The 16,088-nt window shown below is 44.7% G+C and overlaps 2 non-coding genes across 2 annotated transcripts; both read left to right on the plus strand.

Moving 5' to 3' along the window:
• The first annotated feature begins 756 nt into the window (after positions 1–756).
• trnar-ucu (transfer RNA arginine (anticodon UCU)) lies at positions 757–829 on the plus strand. The gene has a single exon. It is a non-coding gene; the product is annotated as a tRNA-Arg (tRNA).
• Positions 830–12,480: 11,651 nt separating this feature from the next.
• On the plus strand, positions 12,481–12,553 carry trnar-ccu (transfer RNA arginine (anticodon CCU)). The gene has a single exon. It is a non-coding gene; the product is annotated as a tRNA-Arg (tRNA).
• The last annotated feature ends 3,535 nt before the right edge of the window (positions 12,554–16,088 follow it).

The raw sequence follows: 16,088 nt of genomic DNA on the forward strand, positions 1-16,088 counted from the left end.
ACAGCATTTAGCTTTTATTGGACAGCTTGCCATTTCACTTGGCAATGAAAAACGTTTTGTGATTTACACATGAAAGAACTGAAACCAACCTGGTCATTCTAAAAGATGAGAGACTTCACACACAATCCAGATGTTTTTCAACATATAATTTCAGTGACATCACACTGTAAACTTTTGCCATAAATTCTGTGTCTTACAATCTTATACTCCACAACCACCTGACGAAGCAGCAGCGCTCCGAAAGCTAGTACTTTGAGATAAACCTGTTGGACTACAACCTGGTGTTGTCTGATTTTTAACAATGATTATTCGAAGCTTGCACAAGGTAATTCCAGGATTTGGGAGATCTTGGGGTGAATTGTCTGAAAGAGACAGCACAGCCACAATGGGCTGAATGCCTGCTATGATTCTGTTGATTTGTCCTCAATGCAGCTGTTTGCAACATCTTCACTTACTCCTTCCCCACTAACTGCAAATATCTTCAAGGTGCTGCACAAAATAACATTGAGCCCTTTGCTATTTTCTTGTCTGCTCCATATTCCTCAGACTTGAGTTGTGCAACATTGGAGTTTGGTTAATTTCTCATCTGTCCGTTTGGACACAAATGGGAAGCGAGATTGATTTATCAAGCAGCCAACAATTTAGCATGAGATGGTAGGGGTAAAAAACAATCAGTGAGAGTATAACACTCAGAAACACACAGTAAGAGAGGTCGGGTGCAGTACATAAAGGCTGTGATTTTTGCCCAGGTGTGTGGCCCCAGTGGCCTAATGGATATGGCATTGGCCTTCTAAGCCAGGGTTTGTGAGTTCGAGTCCCATCTGGGGTGTCAGTCACTTGCCCTTTGTCAACTTGATTTCAAATCAACTTTGGGAAAATCTCTAGATGGAAAGTGGTGCCCAACATCTTCTTGCACAAGATTTGCAGGATTGAGGTGAATTTTCTGAAAGAGACAGCACGGTCACAATAGCGGAAAACCTGCTGAGATTCTCCTGGGGATGGCATGGTGGCTCAGTGGGTAGCACTGCTGCCTCACAGTGTCAGGGACCTGGCTTTGATTCCTCCCTTGGGTGTCTGTTTGTGTTGAGTTTGCACATTCTCTCCATGGGGGACTCCGGGTGCTTTGGTTTCCTCCCACATCCGAAAGATGTACAGGTTCGGTGGATTGGCTTTGGGGAATGCAGCGTGAGAGGATCGGGGTTGGGCCTGGATGGGATGCTCTTCAGAGGGTCAGTGTGGATGTGATGGGCTGAATGGTCTGCCCTTCTCACGCGAGGGTTTTTATGAACAGGTTTGGAGCAGATGGTCAGAGCTCCACTGCAGGACCCAGTCAAGGCTTTGCTAAGGGTTTGGCGTTCAGGTGTGTTTTCCTCTTCTCCTGTCCCTGGTCTTCCAGAATCTTCTGTGGCTTTGGCCAATACGGTCATGAGCTGGGTTCACATCATCCAATGGGGTCATACCAATACCCTTGACTCTTGTCATGCCAGGAGCTACAAAGTGGATTGACTCAGGCTGACACTTCTCCAATATACAACCCTCAGTCTGGTTGGAACTGGTTCTTCTTGAATCTTTGTCGCTCTTTGATCTTCGTTGCACTGTTCTCTGGAGCTGATAGCTGCTGTTTAATTTAGTTTGGCCAATTTTCTATCTGGTCAAATTTCTCCAGGTGAGGATCAATTGAGAATGCCTGATTTTGTTGCCATGGTCACGTGACCACACTGGATTAAGATCAGCTGCACAGTGAAGGTTTCAACAAACTCAAAACCCCAAATAAGATTTGAGCTCACAATCTCTGGTTTAGGAATTTGGTGCCTTTCCCAAGAGATCACTGGGGCTCCAACAGATGGGCCTACCTATCTATGGACAAATGACCTTCGGTTTTGGTTGTGTTGGTGTCAGTCTAAGCTATATTCTGTCAACATTACCAGCTGAACCCCAGATTACCTGCATGTTTGGTATTTATGATGATGTCCAATCTGTCAATGGAAATGATTGAAATCTGGGTGTTCAAGGTTGGAACTGATGGGGTTGTGGCTATGCATTTGGGCCCTGACCTTTCTTAGTCAAGGTATTGAATACAATTGCAAGGAGGCTATGATGGAGATGTGAGGTAGTTCGGCCATCGTTGGAGAACACAGATTGGACAAACATTTGTTGGAAGGCAACTGCTGAAAACCGCCAGGCTCTGAGTCAGAGTCGGGGTTCACCAACAGAGTTTATTGTCCAAGGAAATCCCGGAGCTCCGGGGAGAGAGCAGCACCAACAGCACAGTGGTCAGCTGTGATTCTTCTCTCAACCCGGAGCACATGGTCAAGATACTGTGATACATTTTGTGATATAATAGGTCAGTGATGAGGTTATTGTCTCTGTAACATGGCTTGTTTATTGTAAACATTGCAGAATCCTTGATCGTTTCGGTGCAGTTATTGTCAGTTCCAGCGTGGCCTTTGTTAAGTTCAGTGCAGTTGTCAGTTTCAGCGTCTGCGCGGAAGTCCGTTGCTGTCGTAATGGGCGCTAATCGCTCTTCCTGAGAAGGACGATTACTGCAGCCCTGGCTATTATCCCTCTGTATTGAGTCTGTATCTAACAGTTAGCATTTCTATCAAAGGTGTTGTCTGACCCAGACCCTTTGGCGGGCAGTGTATGTTCTTCATGTGTATTGTCTCTCCCATCCGCCTTAAACTAATCAACTCGGTTGTGAGTGCATTGTGCTGGCATTCTGGTGCCCCCAGGCAGTGTCTGTGTTTGCTCTGCTGTCTCTCTCCATATTGTGGTCTGGCGGTCATCTTGTGTGTCAAATGGCCGACTTATGGCTCAGCGGCCATCTTGTGCATCCGTCTGCCTCGTGTCACCCTGCACTGTGCCATCTCCCACTTCCCTCCCCACTTTGTGGTCAAGGAGGCGAGGGTATTAACTGGAACAATCCATGCTGGGCCATTGGAATCTCCTTCCTGTCCCGATATAGGGCTGGCTCTCTTCCACAAAGGGGGGTCTCGCAAGTTCGGGCAGATCTTCTCTCTCTCCAAAATTTGTTTTTTTAAAAAATAGACTTTATTCATAAAAAAGCAAATAGAAATGCATACACAGGTTCTAAACCAGTTGTGTACAGTCTATGCAGAGAGAAAAGAACCAACAAAATACTGGAATTTTGACATTTCTCAAAGTTCTGTGTCGTGAAAAAAACAGCATTTTGTACATGGGCAGGAACCGATCTCTGTTCATTGTCAGGCACCAAGAGGGTCTGAGAACTGAAAGGACGATGTGATCATTTGTCAGAAAGACCTGAGACTGTGTTGTTTCCCTGTTACACCTTGGCAGCAGCTGCCCGAAACTTTAGTGTGTCCCTCAGTGTGTCGTTACAGATCTTGGAATATGCTCGGCTGCAGCGCTCGTTTAAGATCAACTATTCCCAGTGGAGTATTGGCACTGAGTTTTTGTGGCTTAATGGGTAAGACTGTAGCTTCTGATGTAGTGGATTGGAGGTTCAAAACCCTTTTGGGGTGTTGACTTTTTAAGCCTGGTCTTTGTGGTGGCTGATTTTCAACCCAAATCAACTCCATCTCAATCCAAATTGACTGGATTTTTCAACTACTCCGTTAAAAATCACTTGCCTGCTTCGAGATTATGGAAAATGCTCTTTAGTAGAAACTTGCACAAGGAAATTCCAGGGTTTGGGAGATCTTGGGGTGAATTGTCTGAAAGAGACAGCACATCCCCAATGGGCTGAATGCCCGCTAAGATCCTGTTGAATTGTCCTCAATGCAGCTTTTTGCAAAATCTCCACTGCCTCCTTCCCCACTGACTGCAAATATCTTGAAACTGGTGCACACAATAACATTGAGCTCTTTGCTATTTTCCTGTCTGCTCCATTTTCCTCAGACTTGAGTTGTGCAACGTTGGAGTTTGGTGGATTTCTTGTCTGTCCATTTGGGGAGATTTGGGAGGTAAGATCAATTTTATCAAGCAGCCAATGATTTAGAATGAGATGCAAGGGGAACAACCAATCAGTGTGAGTATAAAACTCAGAGAAGAACACAATATGAGAGCTTCAGGGTGCAGTACTTATAGGCTGCCATTTTAACTATGCACGTGTGGCCCCAGTGGTCTAATGGATAAGGCACTGGCCTCCTCAGCCTGGAATTGTGGTTCAAGTCCCATCTGGGATGGCTAACTTTTAAGCTTTGTCTTCATGACTGATCTTCTTTGTCTGATGTCAAATCGAATTCTCATCTCCCCTGGAAACGTCCCCAGGTCTGTTTTGGGTTTGGTGGGATGTTGTGTCAGAAAAATACAGAACTTTGTGGGGTCTGCAGGATATGGGGCTAAATCACCCCTCTCTCTATGTCGGACTTGGAGGGATCAGTCAAAAGTATCGTCTTTGTTTGAATAAAATCTCTAACTTGAAATAAACAAAAGAAGTCCCTGTTCGGTAGCTTGTGTTTCCGTGCTAACTGATCGAAGGACATCATTGTGTCTCCCACAAACAAAACACCCACACAAGACACACCCCTAACTGCCCAATGTTTGGATCCTAAATCTATTATCCCCTGTTGAAAACCTGGCAGACCCGGTGTAAGAGAAGATGTCTTGCCAATATTGCCTTCCCTCTGCCGAATTGCCCACCATGCTTTAACAGTATCGATAACTATTGGGTTATGGCAATATTCCCTAACTGTCCTCATTTTGTCCAAACACAGCAAGTGAGTAAGGCGTCACCTTAGCCTGGGAGGTTTCAATATCGAACCACATTGAAAGAGGGTCCCCACAAGCCCAATCACTCATGTAGGATAAAAGTGAGCTTAGTTGGTAGCTATTAATGTCTGGGAGATCCACTCCCCCCAGTCTGTGAGACAATCGCAGTTTAGCTCATTTAATGAGGGGCCACTGACGATGTCAAATAAAGGGGCTGAACCAGCCGTTCAGTCTCCTGAATGTTTGCTTATCGAAAATCAGGGGGAGCATCCATATAGGGGATAGTAAACGAGGGAGAATATTCATCTTAATAAACACTATCCGACCCAACCACGAGACCAGAAGCGCCTCCATCTTTGAAGGTCTTGTTTGATTTTGTTAAATAATTGAACAAAATTGGCTTTGAACAGCCGATTCAGAACTGGAGTAATGAACATGCTCAAATACACAACACCCCCCTGTGACCATTTAAATGGGAATCGATATTCACCCTCAAGACTTAACACTTTCATAAGACCACCCATAGGCATAGCCTCTGATTTTGAAAGATTAATCTTGTCCCCCAAAAAGGTGCCAAACACACAGATACATGCGAACAGGCGAGGGACTGAAACTGCTGGATTTGATGAAAGAATTCTGACATTGTCCACATACAATAAACTCTGATGTAAATTTGACCCCACGTCTGGAGCTGATATATTGGGATCCCTATGAATGGCCTCCCCCAATGATTCAATCCCCACTGTAAAAAGCAGTGGCAAAAGGGAACAGACCTGTCGGCTGACCCCAAAAATGTTAAAATTGCTTGATCACACCCTGTTGGTGATGATTGCAGTGAGAGGGTCATTGTGGAGAACCTTTACCCATCTTATAAAAACTTCGCCCAAAACAAACCGCTCCAGAGTATAGAAAAGGTACGCCCTCTCAACTCGGTCAAGCGCCTTCTCTGTACCTAGAGAAATCACCAATCCCTATATTGACTGTTGTTGACACACTTGAATTACATTAAGCAGCCTCCTGACATTATTGGAGGATCTGCGGCCCTTTATGAAGCCCGTCTGGTCCTCTTTAACAATAGAAGGTAACACAGTCTCCAGCCTTAACACAAGAGTATTAGAGAGGATTTTAAAGTTCACATTTAAGAGTGAAATGGGCCTGTAAGAAGCACAGTCCCTTGGGACCTTCCCTTTTTTAAGAATAAGCGAAATATTGGCCTCTCTCAGAGATGGCGGGAGACAATCATGGCTGTATGAGTCATTAAACATGTTGAACATCAGGCCTGACAATATGTTTATAAATTCCTTCTAGAATTCACTGGGAAGTCCATCAGGACCGGGTGCCTTTCCACTCTGAAGCTGCTTCACAGCCTCCTGCACCTCTTGCTCTGATAAGGGGACATTGAGAAAAGACTCTTGTTCGGGGGTCACACCCGGGAGCTCCAGATCCTTGAATAAAGCCTCCATTTTGGCCCTCCCCTCCTCACAAACCTCAGATTGGTATAACTTAGAGTAAAATCTCTGGAATGACACATTAATCTTTTTGGAGTCACACGTTCGGTTCCCAGACCCTTCCCTAATCACCGTAATGGCTTGAGGGGCGCTCCTTTTCCTAGCGAGATATGCTAAGTATTTGCCAGACCTGTCACCATGATCATATAACCTTTGATTTGCAAAACTAAGCTTGTTCTTTGCTGTCTGCGTGAGCACGGAATTCAATGCAGACCGCAGTGCCGTAATCCTCTGTAACTTGACCAACGAGGGCCTGTCAAAGTAGGCCTTCTCAGCTGCCTTCAACAGTGCTTCGAGGAGATGTTGCTGCTCACCCTTCTTCCACCTCCGACTGACAGAGTAGGAAATAACTGACCCACTGGCATAGGCTTTGGCAATTTCCGAAAGGAAGGATTGGCTACTAATCGAGCGTGAGTTAATGTCTAGAATGCCCAAAATTCCCGAGAGAAATACTCCACAAATGTATTATCCTTGAGGATAAAGGGATCCATTTGCCAGTGCCTTGGGCCCACTGTAACGTCCTTAATCTTAACCAACAGGTACACTGGAGTGTGATCAGAGATGGTAATATTACCGATCGTACAAGGTGCCACCAAGTCCAGGGTTGCCATGGGGATTGGAAAAAAATCAATCCTGGTGTGACATCTGTGTGGATTGGAAAAGAAAACCGTAAAATCCCTGCCTGTAGGGTGGAGACACCTCCAGATGTCCACCAACCCTCACCCCACACACAGATCCACTCATTGTTTAGTTTGTCCAGAGGGTATCGTGGTGGGGGGAGGGGGGCCTTTGGGCCACCCCTGTCCTGTGGAATCCATGAGACTGTTAAAATCTCCCCTTTCAATGATATGCCAGGACTCCTGACTGATCAATTTAGAAAACACATCGAGGAAAATGTTGAGGGATGAGCTGGAGGGCAATAAACATTTAAACATCATATTCTTCCCCATTTATCAAGGCTATAAGAATATGTAAAAAACCATTTCAGCTCGATGGGGTAAATGCCCCACCCATCCTCTGGTATAACTCCACTTAGAAATTGAAAGTACACATCTCAACCGCCACCAAACACAGTTTAAACCGGATTATTACCAAGAGGGAAAACAAGGAAAAGAAAGCTCCAACTGGACTTCCTCGATTTTTTAAAAAAACAACAAAGACATAACCAAACAACACTATTTGTAGATACTAAATTGTTCAGATTCGGTTAATTTGTCCACAAAGTCTCTTGCCTTCTCCGATGTATCAAAGAGATGTACGGATCCCTCAGAGAGTACTGGATCCCAAACTCCCTCAGTCTTCTCTTGGCAGAAACATTATCCGTCAGGGGGCGGGAATTAAACAGCCAGGGCTGACAAAGGAAGTCAGGAAATGTTTCATAGGGAAAGAGAGAGTCTACAAAGTGGCCAAGAGCACTGGGAAATCAGAAGATTGGGAAGACGACAAAAACAAACAGAGGATAACAAAGACATAGAACTAGGAAGGAGAGGGTCAAATATGAAGGTAAGTTAGCCAGTAATATTAGAAATGATTGTTAAAGTTTCTTTCAATACATAAGAAACAAACGAGAGGCAAAAGTAGAAATTAGGCCGTTCCAAATTGATGCAGGAAGGCTCGTGAAGGGACATAAGGAAATGGCTGAAGAACTTGGTAAATACTTTGTGTCATTCTTCACAGTGGAAGACATGAGCATTATCCTAACAATTAAGGACAGTCAGGGGGCAGATTTGAGTATGGTAGCCATTACAAAAGAGGAAGTGCTAGAAAAGCTAAAAGGTGTAAAAATTGAAAAATCTCCCGGCCCCGATGGTCTACATCCTAGAGTTCTGAGGGAGGTGGCTGAGGAAATAGTAGAGGCTATTTTCAATCTTTCAAAAATCAATGGAGTCGGGGAAATTCCCAGATAATTGGAAAATCACTGTTGTAAACACCTTGTTCAAGAAAAGATCAAGATAAAAGATGGAAAATTATAGGCCGGTTAGCCTAACCACGGTTGTAGGTTAAATTCTAGGATCCATCATTAAGGATGAGATTTCTAAATTCTTGGAAGTGCAGGGTTGGATTAGAACAAGTCAGCATGGATTTAGTAAGGGGAGGTCATCCCTGTCAAACCTGTTAGAATTCTTTGAAGAGGTAACAAGTAGGTTAGACCAGGGAAACCCAGTGGATGTTATCTCCCTAGATTTCTAAAAGGCCTATGATAAGGTGCCTCACGGGAGACTGCTGAGATAGGTGAGGGTCCATGGTGTTCGAGGTGAGCTACTGGCATGGATTGGGAATTGGCTGTCTGACAGCAGGCAGAGAGTTGGGATAAAAGGTTCTTTCTTGGAATGGCAGCTGGTGACAAGTGGTGTCCCGTAGGGTTCAGTGTTGGGGCCGCAGCTGTTCACTTTATATATTAATGATCTGGATGAAGGGACTGGGGGACATTCTGGTGAAGTTCACCGATGATGCAAAGTTAGGCAGACAAGCAGGTCGTTCTGAGGAGGTGGGGAGGCTGCAGAAAGATTTAGACAGTTTAGGAGAGTGGTCCAGGAAATGGCTGATGAAATTCAACCTGAGCAAATGCTCGGACTTGCACTTTGGAAAAAGGAATACAGGCATGGACTATTTTTTAAACAGGAGAAAATTCATAAGGCCAAAGTACAAAGGGATCTGGGAATGATAGTCCAGGAATCTCTAAAGGTTGACTTGCAGGTTGAGTCCGTGGTTAAGAAAACAAATGTAATGTTGCCATTTATCTCAAGAAGGTTGGAATGTAAAAGCAGCGATGTCCTTCTGAGACTTTATAAAGCTCTGGTTAGGCCCCATTTGAAATACTGTATCCAATTTTGGGTTCCACACCTCAGGAAGGACATACTGGCACTGGAGCATGTCCAGCGGAGATTCACACAGATGATCCCTGGAATGGGAGGCTTAACATACAATGAACAGCTGAGGATCCTGGGATTGTATTGATTAGAGTTTAGAAGGTTGAGGGGAGATCTAATACAAATTTACTCGATAATGCATGGCTTAGAAAGGGTGGACGCTGGGAATGTGTTTCCATCAGGACCCATGGGCACAGCCTGAGAATTAGAGGGGGGTCAATTTGGAACGGAAATGAGGAGACATTTCTTCAGGCAGAGAGTGGTGGGCCTGTGGAATTCATTGCCGTGGAGCGCAGCAGAGGCCAGGACGTTAATTGTCTTCAGGGCAGAGATTGATAAATTCTTGATCACGCAAGGAATTAAGGGTGACGATGAGAGTGCCACAAAGTGGCGTTGAAATGCCCATCATTCACAATTGAATGGCAGGGTGGACCCGATGGGCTGAATGGCCTGACTTCCATTCCTATATCTTAGGCTCATCATCGTAAGGTTTTCTTTTCTGGTTTACCACCGCTGAGAAGTCCTGGAAAGGCATGGGCTTAGAGCCCTCGTAAATTAGGGCCTTCAGATCCTTCCCCTGGATTAGACTACCTACAGTGTGGAAACAGGTAACACTATGGGTAATTTAACATGGCCAATTCACCTTTGTACTGTGGGAGGAGACCAGAGCAATGTGCAAACTCCACACAGGCAGTTACCTAAGGCTGGAATTGAACCTAGGACCCTGGTATTGTGAGGCAGCAGTGCTAACCACTGAGTCACCTGATTCTGGGAGTTGCCACAATTCTCTCCTTCGCTCTGTCGTTCATGCAGTTTTTGAGCAAAGTAAAATGTAGTTCTGCAAATACAAATTCACCCCAGAAATCTATATGTGCTTGTGTGCGTGTGTGTGTGTGTGTGTGTGTGTGTGTGTGTGTGTGTATCGGTTGGGGGGGGTGGGGCTGTTATGAGTGTCAACAGACAGGAGTGTTCCCTCCCAGTCGGAGAACACTTCAGCAATCAACTGGGACATTACAGGTGACCCCATTCAACTACATACACACACACACACACACACACACACATACACACACACACACACGCACACACATACACACACACACACACACACAAACACATACACATACACACACATACACACACCCACACACATACACACACACACATATACACGCACGCAAACACAAACACACACATTCACACACACACATACACATACACATTAACACACGCACATACACACATATACACACACACATATACACACACACTTACACATTCACACATACACATGCACAACAAACACACACATGCACACACACATACACACACCCATACACACACATATACACACAACATACACATACACATACACACACATACACACACATATACACACACATACACATACAAACATACACAAAAACACCCACACCCACACACAACTTACATACACACACATATACACACATACATACATATACACACACATACACACAAACATATACACACATACATACATATACACACACATACACACACACAAATATACACATAGACACACAAACACATACAAATACACGCACATACACATACATACATATACACACACACACATATAAGTTTGTGTGATGAACTTGTACTTCCAGAATTACATTTCACTTTGCTCAAAAACTGTATGAATTCATGTAAGATGCTGTAAATCTGTTTATTAGATTAGAATCAGTCTGACCATTGGGGCACAGACAGCCTCACACAGGGGAGCTCACACCTTCAATACATCATCTGGGCCGACATGACACCAATTGTTAAAGTTCACTTGAGAATGTAACTTTTGATAAAAGTTTTGCAATTTACATATGAAAGAACGAAAACCAACCTGGCCATTCTAAAAGATGAGAGACTTAACAAACAATCCAGGTCTTTCTCAAGATACAATTTCAGTTGCATCACACTGTAAACATTTGCTATAAATTCTGTGTTTTGCAATCTTATTCTCCACAACCACCTGATGAAGGAGCAGTGCTCCGAAACCTAGTGCTTCCACATGTTTGACTCTAACCTGGTGTTGTGTGATTTTTAAATCTGGCATTCACCCATCTCCTGACGGTTGAGCATACATCTCAAGGTCAGGACAGCGGCCCTCCGCAGGGATACAAATCGACTCCTTCTTTGGTCGCTCCACGATGGATCTCTCTGATGACTGTTCCCGTTCGTTGGTTGGCTCATTGGGATCATTGCTGACATCTTGGAAGAATTCCTGGAGTCTCATTGATCTGATGAATTCCTCACAACTTTACTCAATTATTCTTGTTGGTGATGTGGACAAAGGGAGACTAAATTTGATTTGCGTTTCAATTTGATTTTATTAACAAAGTATTGAAACAGTTTGTAACATCATTTGGAAATGCATACAAAGGTTCTATATCAGTTGTGTACAGTCTATGCAGAGAGAAAAGAATCAACAAACCATTGAAATATTGACATTTCTCAAACCTTCTGTATCGTTGTGCAAAGAAAGGCATTTTGTACTTGGACAGAAAACGATCTCTGTTCATTGTCAGGCACCAAGAGGGTCTGAGAACTGAAAGAATGATGTGATCATTTGTCAGAAAGACCTGAGACTGTGTTGTTTCCCTGTTACACCTTGGCAGCAGCTGCCTGAACCTTTAGTGTGTCCCTCAGTGTGTTGTCACAGATCTGGGAGTGTGCTTGGCTGTCGCACTCATTTGAGGTCAACTGTTTCCAGTGGTCTGCCAATATAGTGCCCTCGTGGCCTAATGGCGATGGCACTGGTTTCTGAAATCTGGGATTTCAGGGATTTCATTTTTAAGCCTGGTCTTAGCAGTGGCTGATTTTCATCCCATGTCAACTTCATCTCAATCCAAATTGACTGGATTTTTTAACTACTCTGTTAAAAATCATTGTGCCTGTGTTGAGATTATGGCAAATGCTGTTTAGTAGAAACTTATACAAGATAATTCCAGGATTTGGGAGATCCTGGGGAGAATTGTCTGAAAGAGACAGCACAGCCACAATGGGCTGAATGCCTGCTAAGATTGGATTGATTTGTCCTCAATGCAGCTTTTTGCAACATCTCCACTTTCACCTTCCCCAGTAACTGCAAATATCTTCAAGGTGCTGCACAAAATAACATTGAGCCCTTTGCTATTTTCCTGTCTCCTCCATTTTCCTCAGACTTGAGTTGTGCAAAGTTGGAGTTTGGTTGATATCTCATCTGTCTGTTTGGGAAGAAATGGGAGGTGGGATCAATTTATCAAGCAGCCAACAATTTGGCATGAGATGGAAGGGTTAAGAACCAATTAGTGAGAGTACAACATACAGAAATACACACTATGTGAGGTCAGGGTGCAGTATTTAACGACTGCCATTGGGAAACAGCATGTGGGGCCCCAGTGGCCTAATGGATAAGGCACTGGCCTCCTAAGCCAGGGATTGTGGGTTCAAGTCCCATCTGGGGTGTCTCTGCGGCTTATCCTTTATTTATAATCTATTTTGGAAAAATCCCCATCTCTGCATTCAGTTGATGGTCAGTGGTATCCAACAATATCTTGCACAAGATTTTCGAGGATCTGCAGGATTGAATGTTGAAGGTGGTGATCAAGTGGCTGCTGTTTCTGGATGGGGACGAGATTCCTAAGAGTGCGGTTGGAGAGTTTGCTTTTGGAAGCCAGCTCTCATCACACTCTCATCAACAAACCAACCCTTCAACACTGATCCCGCCAGAACATCGGATATTACTGACAGAGAATACCCTTTCCAACGTTTATAGGTGCACCATCGACAGCATTCTGTCTGGATGTCTCACTACCTGGTATGGCAACTGTACCATTCAAGATCGGAGACAGTTACAGAGAGTGGTGAACTCGGCCCAGACAATCACAAAGGCCAACCTCCCATCTATAGAAACCATCTACCAGGCCCACTGTCAAGGAAAGGTCTCCAGCATTCTCAAAGATCCATCCCACCCTGGCAATGTTTTTCTACAACCTCTACCATCGGGGAGAAGGTACAGAAGCCTGAACACACACACCAACCGGTTTTGAAACAGTTTCTACCCTACTGTTGTTAGAATACTGAACGGTCTCACAGACTCTCAATATTCGCCTGTACCTGTGTTTTTGTTCCTGCTGCTGTTTCCCTATTATTTCCTTATCTATGCTACTGAACTCTGTGAGCTGCCTATATTGCTCACAAGACAAAACTTTTCACTGTGCCTATCATTACTTGCAAATCAAATATTTTCAATGAATCTTCCACCCTTAGGGTCACTGTTATCTTGGTCCAACTCATTGAATGTAAATATAAATTATTGAGTGTGGAATACCTTTATTTCACCTGCATGTTTTCCTGTTAAATACCAACAGGACAGTATAGGGGTCAAGCAAGCTCAATGTTTGTACAGCGAACATTGAAGGAATGGTCCCAGAAAGACAAGAACAAATGGGTCAATGTTAATTCCTGCATCAGTGAGGAAACGAACAACAGATGAGGTGACTGTGGTGAAACAGACATTTGATTGTTTAATTTCAGATCAATGAATCTTCGAATGTGACTGTATATACTGAAGCCCATCATGTCAATGCTGTCTCTTTGGGAGAGCTGAGAAATTAATTCCACTCCCTTTCGCTCCAGTTCATCAAACGTTTGTTGCCACATGTATCAAACTGACTTGGAAATGTTTTAATTCCATGATCTCAAAGCAGCCATGCAGAGTTTTAAAGACATTAGGTCAGAGATTAACTTAATTTGAATGGAGATAATGCAGTGAGAGGGTTTTAATTGGAGAGAATGTTTAAATTGAAAGTATCCCCAGAAGGGATGTAAACCACAGGCAGTAGCTTAGAAGATCAGAGATGGAGCTGTTAGGTCACTGGGACAACACGTGCTTCTGGGGCCATGTCAGGAGAATTGATCCCCTCTACCTTGGTTGTGTTCATGTCAGAACAATGCTGCAATCTCCCAACATTTATGTTCACCAACATTTAGATTACTTACAGTGTGGAAACAGGCCCTTCGGGACAGCAAGTCCACACCGCCCCGCCGAAGCGCAACCTACCCCTACCCCAACACTACGGGCAACGTAGCGTGGCCAATTCACCTGACCTGCACATCTTTGGACTGTGGGAGGAAACCAGAGCACCCAGAGGAAACCCACGCCGACACGGGGAGAATGTGCAAGCTCCACACAGTCAGTTGCCTGAGGCTGGAATTGAACCCGGGTCTCTGGCACTATGAGGCAGCAGGGCTAACCACTGTGCCGCCCACTTTCACTAGTTTCATCCCACCATCAAACTCACCATGGACTCCTGTTTAGTATCTGTCTCATTCTTGGACACATGCATCTCCATCAAGGATGGGCACCACAGCGCCTCACTCAACCACAAACCCATCCTCAACATATTAAAACAGACGTCCCCTCTGTACAAGCCGTACACTTACACAGGATCTGTTCAGGTCAGGGGGAATGTGAGGGGCACTTGGAAGTACACAAGGATGCCCTGATAAGAATGTGATACGATGCTTAACTCATCAATCGCCAGTTCTGACATGCCCCAGCGGGAAACTGCAATGACCTCCTCAGGAGACAGACACGAGCTGCAACCAACAGGGTACCCTTCATTGTCCAGTACTTACCAGGAGCTGAGAAACTACGTCACATTCTCCACAGCCTGCAACACATTATCGATGAGGATGAGCACCTCGCCAAGACCTTCCCCACCCCTCCACTTCTCACCTTTAAACTGCCACCAAACCTTAAACAGACCATTGTTCACAGCAAACTGCCCGGCCTTCAGGACAACACCAAACATCCCTGTCACAGCAGACACTGTAAAACGTGTCAGAGTGTCGCCATGGATACCGCCATGACACATGGGGACATCTCCCACCATGTACGCGGCAGGTACTCATGTGACTCGGCCAATGTTGTCTATCTCATACGCTGCAGGGAAGGATGCCCAATGCATGGTACATTGGCGAGACCGAGCAGAGGCTACGGCAACAGATGAATGGGCACCGCGTAACAATCACCAAACAGAGGTGTTCCCTCCCAGTCGGAGATCACTTCAACGATCAGGGACTTTCAACCTCGATCCTTCAGGTAACCATCCTCCAAGGTGGACTTTGGGACAGGCAACAACGAAAAGTGGCTGAGCAGAGGCTGATAACCACGTTTGGTACCCATGGGGATGGCCTCAACTGGGACCTTGGGTTCATGTCACACTACAGCCGACCCCACGGCACTATAGACACACACACACACACACCCACACCCACACTCACACACACATACACACACACACACCCACACACACATCCTGTCACACAATACACATACACACTCCCACACTCACACCCACAAACACACCTTCTCACAGATGTATACCCCATTACACTCAAACACATACACATACACACACTCTCACAGACACTCACACCATCGCCCCCTCACACGCACACACAAACGCACACACTCACTCGGTCTCCCCTGCACACACACACATATACACACACATAAACCTGTTGTCCACCCCAATCTAACACCGGCTACTCCAAATCATAACCTTTATGTCAATGACTGGTGCATTTTGGATGATAATGTAAAACATAACAATAGAAACCATCCAAAGTTGGGGCTTGATGTTTTCAAGTCATTACACTATGACTTTTCCCCTGGCGGTTTATTCCATTGTGGGATTGTTTTAATTGATTTCCTGGGCGTGAACATTGCTGGCTAGATCAACATTTATTGCCTCTCCCTAGTTTCCCCTGAAAGGTGATGGGGAGCTATCTTTTTGAACCACTGCAATCCATGTGCTGCTTGTATCTCCTTTCGAACTGATTGAAGATTTAACAGGAGGGAGTCGGCCATTTTGGATTTGTTCAATACATTCACATCACTTGTATGACCCTTTGATATTTTACTTATACATTCTGTGTCTGATGCCTCCTCTCTCATTACACCTGATGAAGGAGCAATGCTCCAAAAGCTCGT

This window comes from Chiloscyllium punctatum, chromosome 18 (assembly GCF_047496795.1).
Source record: "Chiloscyllium punctatum isolate Juve2018m chromosome 18, sChiPun1.3, whole genome shotgun sequence".
Classification (NCBI taxonomy): domain Eukaryota; kingdom Metazoa; phylum Chordata; class Chondrichthyes; order Orectolobiformes; family Hemiscylliidae; genus Chiloscyllium; species Chiloscyllium punctatum.